A 15616-nucleotide genomic window follows, 5' to 3' on the forward strand; every position below is an offset into this window, starting at 1 on the left:
GTGCAGTACTAACACAAGACAACCAGATAACAAAGCTGTTACCTACAACAAAATATTAAAAACACCATTCCCAAACCATTAAAAAACTTGAGGGTATCCCAGTACATAGTTCCCCCCGCCTCCCTTAGAACTCAACACCATATATCAAGGCGAAGAGAAAGGATGGAAGGGATGCTTCCTACTTTCCCTTCCCCAACAGCATGCCAGCCATCAATAAAGGACACAAAGTACTGCATTCATTAAAAACTGTTTCCACATCCCTTAAATAGTGAGATGCAAATACTGATTTACATCTCCAAAAAATTGTTTGGAGAATATCTGAAAGAGAAACATTATGTTCAAAAACTAAGGACGTAGCCACTGCCCTATTTTATGTGCCATAACCTTCAGAGAAGGTAAAAGTTCTTCTCCCACTTGAGAGCGGCTTCCTTAATGAGTTCTCTTAAGAAAAAGGATATTGCATTCTTTGTAAGAAGACATGAAGGATCCTTAACTATATTCCACAAATTACTAGATGGTCCTCTTAACTTCTTGATCCTCTCAGGTAAAACTTTAATGTCCTTACAGGGCAAAGAACTCTTTCTTCCTCCTCAGGTCCTAGAATGTTACTCAAATTCTTGACCTTAAAAGAACGAGGCCAGGGCTTGGAAGGATTCTCGTTCTTTGGGAGAAATCCAAGCGTATAAGAACAAATCGTGTCTCCATAAAAACCGATCCTTCTATCAACTGCTTGTAGCTCACTAACCCTCTTAGCTGTTGCCAAAGCCACCAAAAAGAGCGTCTTCTTAGTTAGATCTCTGAGCGAAGAGGGGCTGATAGGCTCGAAAGGAGGAAGAGAAAACCGTTTTAAGACCATATCTAGGTTCCAGAATACCGGTTCTGCTTCCTTTTGCTTACTTGTCTCGACAGATTTTATTAAACCAGAAATGTCTTGCTTCGAGGATAAGTCAAGGCCTCTGTGCCTAAAGACTGAACTAAGCATGGCCCTATAGCCCTTTATAGTCGAAGGGACCAAGCCTCTGGAGGATCTAAGATACAATAGGAAATCTGTAATCTCCATCTGGGTGGTTTTAGTAGAAGAGACTTGATTCTTTCTGCACCAAGTGCAGAAAATGGACCACTCATTCTGGTAAACGTTGCAGGTAGATTGGCATCTGCATCTTGAGATCGCTTCTGCAGCCGGTCACGAAAAACTCTTAGCTCTGAGGAGTCTTTTGACAGTTTGAGCCCTGCCAGATGTAGAGTAGACAACCCTTAATGAAATCTTCTGTCATGGGGTTGTTTGAGAAGATCGCGTCTTTGAGGGAGCAGTCTTGGAAAATCTACCAGAATACTCATGAGGTCCGGAAACCATTCCTTTAGGAGCCAAAAGGGAGCAATCAGTATCACTGACACATTCTTGTGGGACTGAAATTTGTTCAACACTTCCCGTAACATGCCAAAGGGAGGGAGGGCATAAAGATCCTTGTCAGACCAGTCCTGCAGCATCGCATCTGTCGCCCATGCCAACGGATCTGGGACTTGTGAACAAAAAAGAGGCAGAAGATTCTTCTTGGACGTTGTGAAAAGATCCAACTTTGGTCTTCCCCCACAGTCTCCAAAGGGCCGAACAAACTACGGTAAAGGATGAAGAGTTCACTCCATGGGAATGACTTGGTTGCCTCAGCTCAGCTGGTCTGCCAGCACATTTAGTTTCCCCTGGACAAATCTTGTCAGAATTCTTGTTGCAAAGCGAGAAGGAATGAGTTCCTCCCTGTTTGCTGATGTATGACAGGGCTGTCGTGTTGTCCGAATGAACTGATAAGGTTTTGTCATAAACCTCTGAAGCAAAGCCCTGAAGACCCAAGTGAATAGCCTAGAGTTCTTTCACATTTATATGTAGTTTCTTTTGATCTTGCAACCATGTCCCGGAGACTTCTCTGTCTTCTAGGAGAGTGCCCCAGCCCACATCCGAGGCGTCTGCAAAGATGATTAGGTCTGGGTTCTGTGGATAAAGTGACTTTCCTTGTAGTAACCTGCTTTCGGATCTCCACCAAAGCACGTGTTCCTTGATGCTCTGGGTCACCGGAAACACAAAAGAGTCTGGATGTATCTTTCTGTCCTAACTGGCTCTAAGGAAAAACTAAAGTACCCTCATATGAAGTCTTCCCAGTGAAACAAACTGCTCTATCGAGGCCAACATTCTGAGGAGATTCACCCATTTGTTGGCTGTGCAGCTCTGAAGGGAGAGAAATTAGTTTATTGTACATAGACAGGATTCTACTCTCTTTGGGGCTGGAAAAGCCCAAAAAAGACGAGAGTTCAGAGTCATCCCCAAATATAATATTTCTTGAGAGGGAGTCAGTTGGGACTTCTGATGACTGATTAATATACCCAATTCCTGGGTTAACAGAAGAGTTTTCTGAAGATCCTCTGCGCATTGCTCCTTTGTCAGGGAGCGAAGGAGCCAGTCGTCCAAGTAAAGTGAGATGTTTATCCCCATGAGATGAAGCCAAGATGCCTGGGGGTAAACACTTGAGGGGCTGCAGTTAATCTGAAGCATAGAGCTCGAAACTGGAAGATTTGGTCCTGAAATACAAATCTTAGGTACTTCCTTGACTCCCGATGTATGGGGACGTGGAAGTAAGCATCCTGCATATCTATTGAGACCATATACTCTCCCTGACGAATCGAGGCCAGAATGGACCGATTCCTTTCCACACAAAACTTCTTCTTTAGCACAAGTTGTTCAGTGCGCTTCATCTACTGTAGGACCGGTCTCCATCCTCCTGTGGCTTTAGGGACTACAAACAGCAGATTGTAAAAACCCTCTGAAATTGGATCTGTGACTACTACTTCCCTCTTCTTAACACTTTCATATCCAATTGACGTAGTAGTATGTAAAATTACCCTACTCCCCTTTTTACCCGACTGACATACAGCTACGTAAAATTTACCGAAATTTTTCGTACGTGTGTTAGGAGTAAATTTATTTTTTTATTCGGACAGTTGGTGGTTTCCATAGGCTAAAGCATACCTTGGACAGTGTAACTCAGGCATCAATACACCAGCCAAGCAGTTCCTAAGGGTCATGCTAAATCCCTGGCATAGTAAATTTCTCATAATGAAATCAGCTGATCCTACCCACGCTTCTCTCTCGTATCTTACATTTTTTTATAAAATGTGGGATTACATTATTGGAAACACTCTGTTTCATACCCTCTTTTTCTATAGATTTTTTAGTTCATGTAGTGCGCATGCGCAAATCCCTGGCATAGTAAAATTCTCACAATGAAATCAGCTGATCCCACCCACGCAGGCCTGGCAGGCCACACTTCTCTGTCAGAGACCATGCGTAAGAGCTAGGGTAAACACGTGTGGTTGTTTACATACAGTGACGTCAATAGAGAACAGTTTCCAACATGCTTTCACAAAGTTTTTACGGTAAAACTAGCGGAAAACACATTAGTGCATCACATAAGAGACATCTGGATTTTAGGCAGGGCTCTGAATCTCATTTTCATTATATTTTCGATATTTAGAGAATTATGTTGGCTTTCTATAATATTGGCCGTTATAGCTTTTGAGAGAACGATAATGTTTAACCTCTTTTTTTGTTTGATCAGCTTTCTCAAAATGAAATACAAAATTTTTCTTGAATTTATTCCTCAACCTTCTCTACATTTTCGTATATTTACAAAGTAATTTCTATGAAAATATCCGAGCTAGGGCTCTTCAAAAAAAAAGCGATAATTAATGATCTGTTTCTTACCCTCTTTTCTATCAATTTTTGACCAAACAGTTTTTCATTCTTTTATATGTCGATATTTAGAGAATTTTGTTCAAATTTCTCATAAAAAAATAATTCAGCCTAAATGTTATAGTTTTGAGCTACAAACAAAATGTTGAAACATTTTTTCGTTTTGATCAACTTATAATGTCAAAATGAAACTGTTGCCATTTAAAGCCATTTTTTCTTGACTCTCACTTTATTCCTCAACCTTTCCTCTACATTTTCGTATATTTACAAAGTAATTTCTATGAAAAATAACCGAGCTAGGGCTCTTAAAACAAAAATATTTTTCTAGTGATAATTCTCACCACACACTGGGCAGAGCGCTTTGTTTCTTACCCTCTTTTCTATCAATTTTTTCACCAACTGGACTTATTCATTTTCCATTGTTTTATATGTTGATATTTAGAGAATTTTGTTAGCTTTCTCATAAAAAATAATTCATTCGCCTGACTTTTATAGTTTTTGGGTTACAAATGAAAATATAAAAATAAGTAGATTTTTTTTTTGTTAAATAACTCACATTTTTCGTATTTAGAGGGCTGGGAATCTTATTCTGACTATTCCACCATAAAATATAAACATTTAGAAGAAAAGGACAGCAAAATAAACATTGTTGGCATAAAATTCTATTTTTGCTGAATTTTCGAAATAATTATTTTTTCGCACTGTCGAGCGCTCCCAGACACCTTGGGTCTCAGGTAGGCTCAGTGCTCAAACTATACAAATAGGAATGTGTTAAGGAGGGAGTGTACTTCCTCTGCGAGAGCTGCAAACCTCCTAGAGCCTATGGAGTAGTAGTCAAGGTGATGGGCTTCCTGACTGAGGGAGGTCGATCTGTGAGCGGGATTGTGTAGCCACACCTGAGAACCTCTATTACTCATTGTTCTGCCCTTTCTCCTTCCAAATCTCCCAAAAGGGAAGGAGCCTGGCACCTACTGGGGCATGGAGGACACTGGGATCATTTCTTGGCTGACGTCTTGGAAGAGGACTTCTTGATTGAGCGAGGGGTGAAACGCACGTTCACACGCCCTCTTGGTTGAGCCCTTCGCTTGTTCCCATGAAAGGGAAAGAGCTGTAAAGGAGAAGATGACTTAGAGCTAAAAGGAGGAAGTTCCTTAGGACACCTTGAAGAATGTACTTAAAGATCTTGCATTGACTTATTTTGCAAAGCCGAAGCAATATTATTCACCACAGACTGTGGGAACAAACACCCACGCACCAGAAGGGAGAAGAGAAGGGCAGATTTCTGACCTGTGGTGACTCCCTTTGAGGTGAAAGAGCAACAGAGCTCTTTTTTCTTCAAAATACCTAAGGCGTACAGAGAGGCCAGTTCACGGGAACTATCTCTAATTCCCTTATCAGCGCATGAGAGAACTCCAAGAAGATCCGAAGACAAGTCTGAAGGCACCGTTGGGTGTTCTTGAATCTTACGTGCTAGAGCTCCCACTGTCCAGTCTAAAAAACTGACCACTTCAAACACTTTAAACGTTTTAAGTAAGTCGTCTAGTTTGGCTGCGGAAACATTATCTTGGCTGCTGAAAATGCTGATCTACAGGAAGAGTCAATGAGACAGGAGAAGTCTCCCTGGGAGGAGGCAAGAACACCCAGGGAAAGAGCTTCTTCGGAAGCATAACACTGATACCTTCTGTTCAGTAGTCTTGTAGGAGGATAACTGAAGCAAGCTTCCCCTTTCTCCCTCTTGTCTGAAAGCCAGGTTTCAACCTCGCTCAGTACCTTCCTTGCAGAAGTGGAGAGTACCATCTTCAGCAACTTAGTACACTCACTGGATGGACCACTCATCTAAAAAGCTGACTCGGATGAAGGGGGAGCAGCTGAAAAGAAGGATGGAAAACTGCGCAGAAGATACTGCAATAGTGCAGCATAAGCCGAAGGAGTGGAACCCTCTTCTGGTTCTACAACTAATTCCTCTTCAACTGATGAGACCAGTGACGACGACAACTCCTTGGAAGGTTTCACAGAAAAAGGAGGTTTCTTCAAAAAACCCAAAATGTCATCTAGACGCTGTTGAATTGGAGCGAGAGAAGGATCTAAACAAGACAAGGTCGAAGTCTGATGCAGAATGCAAGGCACTGTTACTGAGGGAGCTGGCGCCGAATGTCTAGAAGACGAGTCAGGATAACCCCGAAGGTGCTACACTTTGCGATCGAGCGGGCGCTACAGGGCGCTCGGAAACTGCTGGCTGCTTGGAAGCTGCTGGGCACTTGAGAGACAGCGAGCATATGACTGTTACTGACTGCTTTGGCACCAAAGAACACTTGGGTGCCAAAGGAAGCTCGGATGCCAATGGGCACTTAGGTGCTATGGGGTTACTGGGAGCTCGGATGCTCATAGGCACTTGGGAGCTGCTGCACCAGTTGGCGCCACTGGGCACTTGCACTTAGGAGTCAGGAGACAGAGCAAGAGAAAAATGCTCTGCTGAACCTACTGGCACCACTAGATGCTTATGTCTAGGAACTTCAGGAGAAGGAGACGAGTGCTCAGAAACTGCTGCACTATCTGGAGCAATTGGGCGCCTGCATCGGCGTATGTCAGGTTGATAGGGAGAAAAACATTCCAGGCTATCCCAGAAAAGGCATGAAGGGAGAGACTCCACCTTCTTGCACGGAACCTGAGGCGAGCGATGCACCGCTACTGCAGACCTTTTCAGTGGTCTAGACACATCACTGAAATGCCATTGGCACTTTTGTTCAGGGCTAGAAGCCTCTGAACTGGAAGAAAGGCAGTGAGCCTGTGACTGAGCGCCTTTCCAATGGCTGTCACGCACTGTTGCCACCTGGGATTTTGCAACAGGTGTGACTGAGGGGCCAACTACCCATGGAGAGACCCCACCAACCTCCCTCGGGCATCCGACATGACTTCTCCCAGGTTTAGGGGAATATGCCAGGGACCTTCGCCTAGGAGAATTGGCAGGACAAGCAGCCAGCTCCTCCACTAACACTTCACTCTTATCACTTGATTTCTGTTCCAACAAGGAACGCACTGATGCGCCTAACTGGGCCACTATATTCACTAATAACTCAAATTTACGATCAAATTTTGACTCCAGACTGGCAATGGCATTGGGGTCAGAAGCGAGAGAGCTGGGTAAAGGATTAGTGGTACTGAAGAGGAGGGGATGGGAGAAATAGCATTCAAAGATATAACAGGGACTTCTGAAGAACACCTAGCAGATTCCTGACTGGCTAAAGTTGTCATGTTTAATTGTAGCTTTTCTCTTTCTATCCCTCTCAAGTTTTGAAAGATGAGAACTCAAAATCTTCCACTGTTTAGGATCCCACCCCTCACATTTGATACATGTATTCTCTAATGAGCAAATCTGACCCCTGCAAAATGTGCACAAAGTGTGAGAATCATATCTAGCAGAGGTTAATCTCGTATTACAGCCTTTGCTGCAATATTGAGTGGAAGTAGTACTAGTATCTGACATAGTTCACAACAAGTCAATACCTAAGTACCAAGTCACAATCAAGTAATCAAAATTCGCGAATAACACGGTTTTAATGTCAAAAAACCTATCTAACTATTGCCGAAAGGCTACCAAAATCAAAGAATACTTCACCAATTTTAGGAAAAACCAAAAAACAGCAAAGAGCATTCCAAATTCAGCTGCTGCTCAGAACCTATGTTGGAAGCTGGCAGAAACAAATTGAAACCAATTGCTTAGTTGTTCCTCTTCTTCTCCGAAAATGGGCGGGGCTAGACGCCTACACCAAAACAAAAGAATCACTACTGCGAGTTTTAAATTTTAGTTGCCAATACTAGAAATGTTAGCTATGTAATTACTTGGTAAGTCACTTATATAAAAATACAAATACACATGCTACATACATATATATATATATATATATATATATATATATATATATATATATATATATATATATATATATATATATATATATATATATATATATATATATATATATATATATAATTTTCTCTCTCTCTCTCTCTCACAAAAAAGATAAATGTTGCAATTATAGAATAAAAATCTAAAACCACACAAAACAAAAAACATACATGTTACGTATGTATAAAAAATAATTCCTCTCTTTCTCACAGAAAAAATAAATAAATAATGTAATTATAGAATAGATATCTAAAACTATCCAAACACATACACACACGTTATATGCGTATAAAAAATATCAGAACACTTACCAAAAATCACAATTTTTAAAAGTAAATTGTTTTTCCTAACTATACAAACCTGAGGTCCTTTACATTAGCAATTACTTATGGCGAAGCTGGACACAGCCATTTAACTCTTGAACAAGGTGGTTAGGCAGTAACTAACATCAAGTGGGCAGGATGCCTGCCTGCCCGGATGTAAACATTCCAGTTTACCTTTCGGTCCATGTTCAGATAGGGGGGTGGCATGAGGTGGGCATAAAATGTAATGTAAGGACCTCAGGTTTGTATAGTTAGGAAGAACACAATTTACTTTCAAAAATTGTGATTTGCTCCAACACAATATACAAACCATCAGTCCTTTACATTAGGAAGACTCACTGGTTGGAGGGAGGAATCTGAGTGAGTCTCTTGAACTGACCGGAGTTCTGCACACCTGGGCTACTCCTCCTGGTCGAAAGAGCGAGGAGGAGTACCATGCTTCTGACATATTGATCGGAGTGTAGGAACTGCAAGATCAAATGTCAGATACTGGACCTTTTCATGAGTGAGGAAACGTAACTCATACGAAATAGGCTACGAAGAATCTAAGAGTTGGAGGTGCTAAGGAAAACCCCAGCTAGGTCTCTTACTGCCAGTCTCTCCTTCCTCCCCTTGCTAGAGGAAGGAGCGGAATTGCTTCTATGATTCTAGAAAATAGAACGGGTGTTTGATGTGTAGTCTTACTGCATCAGATGCCAGATCCAGCAAGTATTGGTTCGAGTCCTATTCTAATCCCAAAGGAGAAGTAGGAGGACGGGGAAGGAGAAGGAGGTGGAGGAGAGGCCAGCCCCTCTCGGTATCCTTCTCTACTAGTCCTCTTGAAGGAGCCGGGTAAGAAAACACAACTTGTTGAGCAGCCAAGGAAAAAAGGTTCCAAGGGCCTGTGGGCAAGACTACAGAAGAAGACAAGAGTGTGGTCTATGAGACCACGTCTTACTTCCAGACCGACAGAAACTTCTGGAATGTGAGGGATGGACCAAGCCACTGACTTCATGAGCTCTCGGGTGGAAAGTAACTGGCATCGTCATCGCCAGCTGCCAAGTACCTCCTTTGATCGCTTCACAAAGCCAGGAGAAAGATGTGTCCTTAGACACTTCTTCCTTGGGAGCGATAGTATTAGCGAAAACGTCGATGACATCCAGGTTAGGAATGTCGAGCCTTTTCGGAATGTACCACAGCTCCCTAATAGGATAAGGTTACGATTGATCTGGATCGTCGATACAAAGTCCAAGGAGGAGGGGAACAAGAAGGACTCGAACCCGACATAGATGCCAATGGGTTTGGAGTCCACTCATGACCTCCGAGAAGGAGTCGAGATATTGATCCCTTCACCTGTTCTTCCATCTTCTACGCCAAGGCCAGAGTGAGACGAGAGATGGTCCTAAGAGGGCACATCTCTGTCCTGACAACTCTCGTAAGGGTGTGTGCAGAGCACAGGACAGGAACCCTAAACGAGAGTCACATGCTACCCTGGGAACAGTTCCCTGGGACAGCAAGACCAAAGAAGCTTCTCATCCATAGCTAAATCTTGACTGAGGAGATAAAGGCTACTTCAGATAGAAGACTAGGTTGCAAGGTGCTACATTCTTCACAAATGAAAGGGAGCGAAGCAACCCTCGGCAGAGAAGATGAGGAAGTTCAGACTTGAAGAGTGACTTTGACCCGAGAAGAAGTTCTGTCAACAACACCCACCAGTGAAGACGGATCCAGTCCCTGGGACAGTGTTGCAGAGGACTTCAAGAGATATCCAGCTATATCTGTTGCTGCTCGGCAAGAAAGCCTATGCATGCAAGGAAAGCTGGAAGGTCTCTCAGTCCTGAACACACAGGGATGTACTGCCTGAGGAACTGCTTCTTGTGTAACTGCTACAGGAGGTTGGGTCAAGCAGAACTCTTCTTGATGCCTCGGAAGCAGAGCTATCAGGTCGGGCGAAAGGCGAAGTCTTCCAACATTTGTCTGTAACTCAGGGTGAGCAATGCTTGTGAACCCCTAGTGAAACAGACAAATACGTAGGGAAAAACGTAAATATTGATTTTTCCCAAAAAGACAGCATGCTTCACCGTAACGGACCCTAGGTCTGGTACGAAGGAGCGAGAAAACTACCAACTTTGTTGTGCAGGGAGGCAACAGAAAGACGGTAAGGATCTCTCACTCGAGCAGTCTCTTCGTGAATCTTCGTGAGGAAAAGAGTGAAGAGCACGTTCTGTTCCGATCACTCAAACCCAAGGCCAAGCTCGCCTACCAATACATCCCCACTGGGAATGCATCTGGCTAATTGAGCTATCGAGTGAGCTATGGAACACTCAAGTACCTGCAAATGTCGACAGATGAAACAGGAAGAAAAAACGAATCCCTCTTGTTTGTCAATGTGTGCCACTATTGTGGTTTTGCTGTTCAATGAAACCAAAGAGTGTTGCTAAACTCATCCTGAATTCTTGGAAGGCCAAAAGGCTGCCTTGAATTCAGGATGTTGATGAGAGGGTACTAGGCAGTCCCCGGTTAACGGCAGGCTCAGTTAATGACGATCTGGTTTCATGGGGCTTGTCTAGTGACGAAAATTGGCAATTTTCGGCAGCAAAAATCGTCGATTTCCGCTTATCGACGCCGATAACTCGGTATTGGCACCAATACATACCTAACAGAGGCGCAGATAACCGAAAATCGGCACTTTTCGGCGCCGATAAGCCAGAAAATCGCAGATTTTCAGTTATCATCACAACCCCAGAGCGGAACCCCTGCCGATAACCGAGGAATGCCTGTAATCGTTTCAGTCACACACCTTCAAGACAAAGTCATACAGGTGTGTGCCTATTCCTCAGTCAGCGAATCCGGAAGTAGACATACAATGTGAGGAGAATATGCAAGCATATTTGGAGGTTCCTTCAATCAAGCATTAGCCTAACTCTTTCCTCATACTTCAAAGAGGAAAGAAGGATGGAGGAATGGAAGCAGACCTCTTTTATTCTCCAACATGGGGAAGCTTCTGCAAGATGACAGGATACCAAGCCATTTAGCTCTAGCCAGGCTGGCATTTCCCAAATTGGGAGCATGGGAGAGGAAGCGGGATGGAAGTTTGATGAGATGAACTGCCGAGACCCAAGGGAAATAGATACTTCTGAAGGAATCCATTCCCAGATCTAGGCAATGTCTGCAGTAGAACTTCTGCAGGGTCGACACTTCTTTCTCTCTTCCCTTCTACCCTCCTCCCTTATGGAAAAGAGGGTGGAAAGAGAGTTATGAGCACTTTCACAGAAGGGAGGAAGAGGGCCATGTGTTCCACGATCTTCTTCTGAAGCCTGGGACTTCTTAGGAGTTGAGGGGGGCTGGCTTGAACCCAAGGTTGAGCTGAGATGACTAAGACCCAAAGGTCTTGGCCACTGTCCAAAGGATAAGGCAGTGCCCTGATATGAACCTTGATTACTGCAGTATCTGGCAAATCTCTGAAAAAGAAAGGCAGAACCAAGTAAAGGTTCATTCCTAAGGGTCAAGCCAACTCGGGACTTACGAAACCGAGATCTGAATTAAGACAAAGTCATTCTTCTTAGCACCAAAATTGCCCGCAGATTGCTGTCTGGTATAGGAATACCCACCCCCGGACAGGACCAGTCTCCAGAGGGGAGGGTTCTTTCCAAGAATGGTCGTATCCGAGAAGAGAAAGCCTAAAAGTGAAGCTGGAGGAAACCAGGTGTCCTCCAAGATCGCGGCCTCTCGTTGAGGAAGAGAATACCTTTCACAGCAAGAAGCAGAGAGAGAGAGAACCCAGTCCAGGTGAGGCAGAGTCAGAACAACCTGCAGTCAGCAAGACCCTCCGAGACAAGAAGAATTCATACTCTGCTGAGGCAGGGGAGGAGCTTAGTGTCTCGACCTGAATGAACTCCTTGTACGAAGAAAAGTATTCATCTGGTCAAGAACGTTCTCACAAGCAAGGGCAGAGGCAGCCCCCAAAACTCTTGGCCCCCTCCGGAGCTGCAAGGGTTGCGAGTGATAAAGATTATTCATTGAGGGAGCTACGGTCCTGTCCCGGGGATCCTCACGCTGATGAATCGGCACTAAGTTCTCCGAGAAACGAGGGCGATCACAACTTGAAGAGGAAGACCCTCACTGCTTCTGAAGCGTGATACTCCTGTCCCACTCTCCTTGGAGGGAGACCTTGACAGATCCCAAGAAACCCTCCTCTGCTACCTGGTTGTACTACAAGATGATCGGGGGACCGACACCCAAAGCACACCAGGCAGCTAAACTCCAAAGAAAGACAAATTCATTGGAGCTCTCTGTGTCCATGTCACACCTCCCGGAACAACTGAGAGGAAAAGAGAACAGGTGGGGAAAAAAGAGTACCCCTACCTGTCCTGCCAGTAAGACCAGCAGGAGAGGCGGACCGTGAGCGATAATCAACTGAAGGAGATTATTGCCACAAGGGGGAAGAAGAGCACTTGTGCCGTGGCAGAGCGCTTTCCTGGGAAGAGCAGAAAGTTCACTCGAACAGTGCCAAGAAACCGATTCGGAAAAAACAGGCAGGGGCAAGCCGAGCCGCACCAAACAGAGTCGATCACGCGAACGTGACCCAGACTGGGTGGTTAGTGGTGGACTGGGAGGCAAGCGGGGCGAGCCAAGCTGAGCCAGTCTCCCAAATGCAACCAGGGGCTGGGTGGGGCGAGCAAGCCGAACATGCCGAGCCGATTGCACAAACGCAATCAGAACTCGTCTGCCATGAACTAAAGCTAATTTCCCGAACTCTAAACTCCTTCGAGGCTGAGGCCCCTCGAGAAGAAGGTTTAAAGGGGACTTCTGTGTCTGCTACCCTGCATGCTCGAACCTTAAGGTTCAAGACAAGAGGATGCCAAGCAACCAAAGCAGTTGGCAGGCAGGAACAAGACAACTGGGCGTCTTGGCACCAAGACACCTGGGTGTCTTGGCACTTTCTCTCATCCTGTGCCTCTCACCAGGAGAGCGCTTGTGATTTATAGATTCTGAGCGACCTACGAGACTCCCAAATGCCAGGAGAGGCTGCTTTCGGTTTCTTAGAAAATCAAAAAGAGCCAGGCACAGAACCAGTCTTAGACACAGACTTCTAAGACTGGTAATGAGAGGGCAGCCTCTCGAGGCCCCTGAAACGAAAGACCCCACAGGAGAATGCAAATCGGTTCCCGCCCAAGGGCGAGACGAGCTAACTAGAGAAACTTTCTTCCAGAAGAGAGTCAGACCCTTAGAAGTCCCGCAGGACTCCCAAAGGGAATCTCTTCCCTGCTTCTTATGGTGTTCAAACTGACAGGATCGAGACACCAGGCTGGGAATTCGACCGAGCACTGGTAAGCATTCTCTTACCAGTGCTTGTAGTGCTGGCAGGAACAGCTCAGGAACCTGGGTGCCTCAGCCCTTTCTCTCGCACTGCTCCTAAATTGGGCTGGGGAGAGTACTCTCCAGACCCGATCGGGATACTCAATATTCCACAGAATCTTGAGCACTCAGAGTGGTTCGTGAATGAGCACCCCAAGCAGGACCCGTCTCAGAGGTGGAACCTCTAGGGCTGGGAATTGGAGCGCAAACTGAGGTCTGCGCGCCCGCGGCTCCCAAAACACAAACCCAAGGGGTATGCGAATTGGTTCCCGAACCCAAAGGTCAGGAAAGCCAACGAGAGACCCACTGCCTCCTAGGAAGGAGGCAGTCCCTATGTGTCCAAGGGCATCAAGGGGGAAGAAGCAGCCTTACTCTTCTTCGGCCAATGGAGGTCTACTCAGTTCCCAGGACCTCCTCGAACCTCGGGAGAGGAAGGGAAGAGGCAGCAGAAGACAAAATAGAAGATAAGTTGATGAAGGCGGCGGCTACTTCCACAGGGTGACTTCCTTCACCTTTACTCCATCTTCTACAGGATGGTGGACACAAAACATCGTAACCTCCAGGGCAGCTAGGCAGGATCACAACGGAAGCAGCCCACGACACGATCACCAGGAGAAGCAGCAGGCATGATCAGGACAGCCAATGCAGGAGTTATGGAAGCAGCTTGGAAGGCAGGAGCTACAGCAACAGCCAGGAACGTCACATGAACATCACCAGCAGCGACAGGAAAGATCAGGCCAGCTGTGGCAAGAGACCAGGAAGAGCCAGCTGCCCAGAGACTGTTGGTGAGTCAACAGGAGCATAGCACAGGAAACAGCAGGAACAGATGGACCACTGATACACCAGAGGCAGTGCCACAGCATACATGAAGGCCAGCAATGACAGCGATTGATCCACATCGGCGGGAACAGAGTTGGACCGATCCCGGCGTGAAACTATGCCATTCCAACCAGGTACTGTGGTCAATCCCGAAGCAACAGTGTATGAACGTCGGGACTCCTTCATGCAAAGATATCCCAAATGAGATATCCAGCCAACTACTGCTGTGCCTATGATGCTCACTGTCAACCTGAAAGAAAAAGCAAAGATGATTAGTAGAGGGAGACTCCTCTCGCTCTGAGGGGAATCGCCCTATCACAGCGAGAGGAGGCCCCTGAGAAGAGGTCGTCCAACTGCGCGCCCCCCGCCCCCGTCGCGGTCTTTGCCCGATGAGCAAGCTAAGAGGGCGAAGGAGAGATAAGGAAGAACCTACAGGGAGAAAGAAGGAAGGAGGAGAGGCCACCAAGGGCGCGGTGGAAGCAAAACTCACCGACAATGCCCGCAACATCCCCCCCGACCCCGCAACTCTCCATAGCACAGAAGGCGAAAACAAGACTCAGCACAAGTAGAAAGGAAGTAGTCATGCCCTTGTACATGGAGGGTGGGAGCCTAAGAAGGGGAGCAAACTTATTACGCCCTGTTCAATATAGGGGAGCGAAGATATTACGTCCCAATCTAATATCTCAAATGTACATGGGAATGCCTTTAGTATCTAAATAAAGGGCTACTGGAAGAGAAGCAATACCACTCGGTTATGTCCCTCTAAATAAACCCTTGGGCGTCAAACCTAAGACACAGATGCAAGGGAACAATGGTACACAAAAAAAAGACCAAAATTACATAAATTACATAATTACTGCCACCAAATGATCAGAAAGGGAAAATAATGCAAAGGACTATGGCTTAGGATGATTAAATGATTAAACATTACCAAAAATTTCTGGCAGTGATGCTGCAGGTGTGATTCTGATAGCAGACATGCTGAAAATGACCAGGTATCATCACCTGAGGAGCTCAAGGGCACAGATGCATACTTTTTAAGTGTAAACGGGATGCTTCTTCGGGGATGTGTCTAAGTACAGCTGCCAATGCAGATTATGCTAATGTAAAGTAAAAGGCTTGTGTTGACAAAACTTGCATGTTTCCAATACCTCTGATAAACTGCTACTTGTAAAAAGGATACAATGCTAACATGGTAAAAACATCATAATGTTGTCGTAACAGCTGTTAAATATCTTTACAGGTAAAGAATAAATAGTACATGCAACACCACATCTACAAGCCAAAAGCATAAACAATACCCTGCAGCACAATACACAATAAATGTAACACTAACTGACTAAGCAAATCCTTAAGAGGCCTCTTTCGGCCTTTGACTCAAAGTTGAACTAACTTGAAAATTTATTAGTATTTAGAAGCATTCATGATGTACTGCTTTTGCAGATGGAGAAGAAAAATAACTTCAGAAGTATTTTGCCATGGCTCAGAAAA

At 45.1% G+C, this 15616-nt stretch overlaps 1 protein-coding gene across 8 annotated transcripts in view; it reads right to left on the reverse strand.

Annotated features, from left to right (window-relative positions):
- LOC136855826 (phosphatidylinositol N-acetylglucosaminyltransferase subunit H-like) overlaps window positions 1-15616 on the reverse strand; it is a 167374-nt gene that overhangs the window by 125805 nt on the left and 25953 nt on the right. The window lies entirely within an intron of this gene.

The sequence above is a fragment of the Macrobrachium rosenbergii genome, chromosome 3, assembly GCF_040412425.1.
Source record: "Macrobrachium rosenbergii isolate ZJJX-2024 chromosome 3, ASM4041242v1, whole genome shotgun sequence".
Classification (NCBI taxonomy): Eukaryota; Metazoa; Arthropoda; class Malacostraca; order Decapoda; family Palaemonidae; genus Macrobrachium; species Macrobrachium rosenbergii.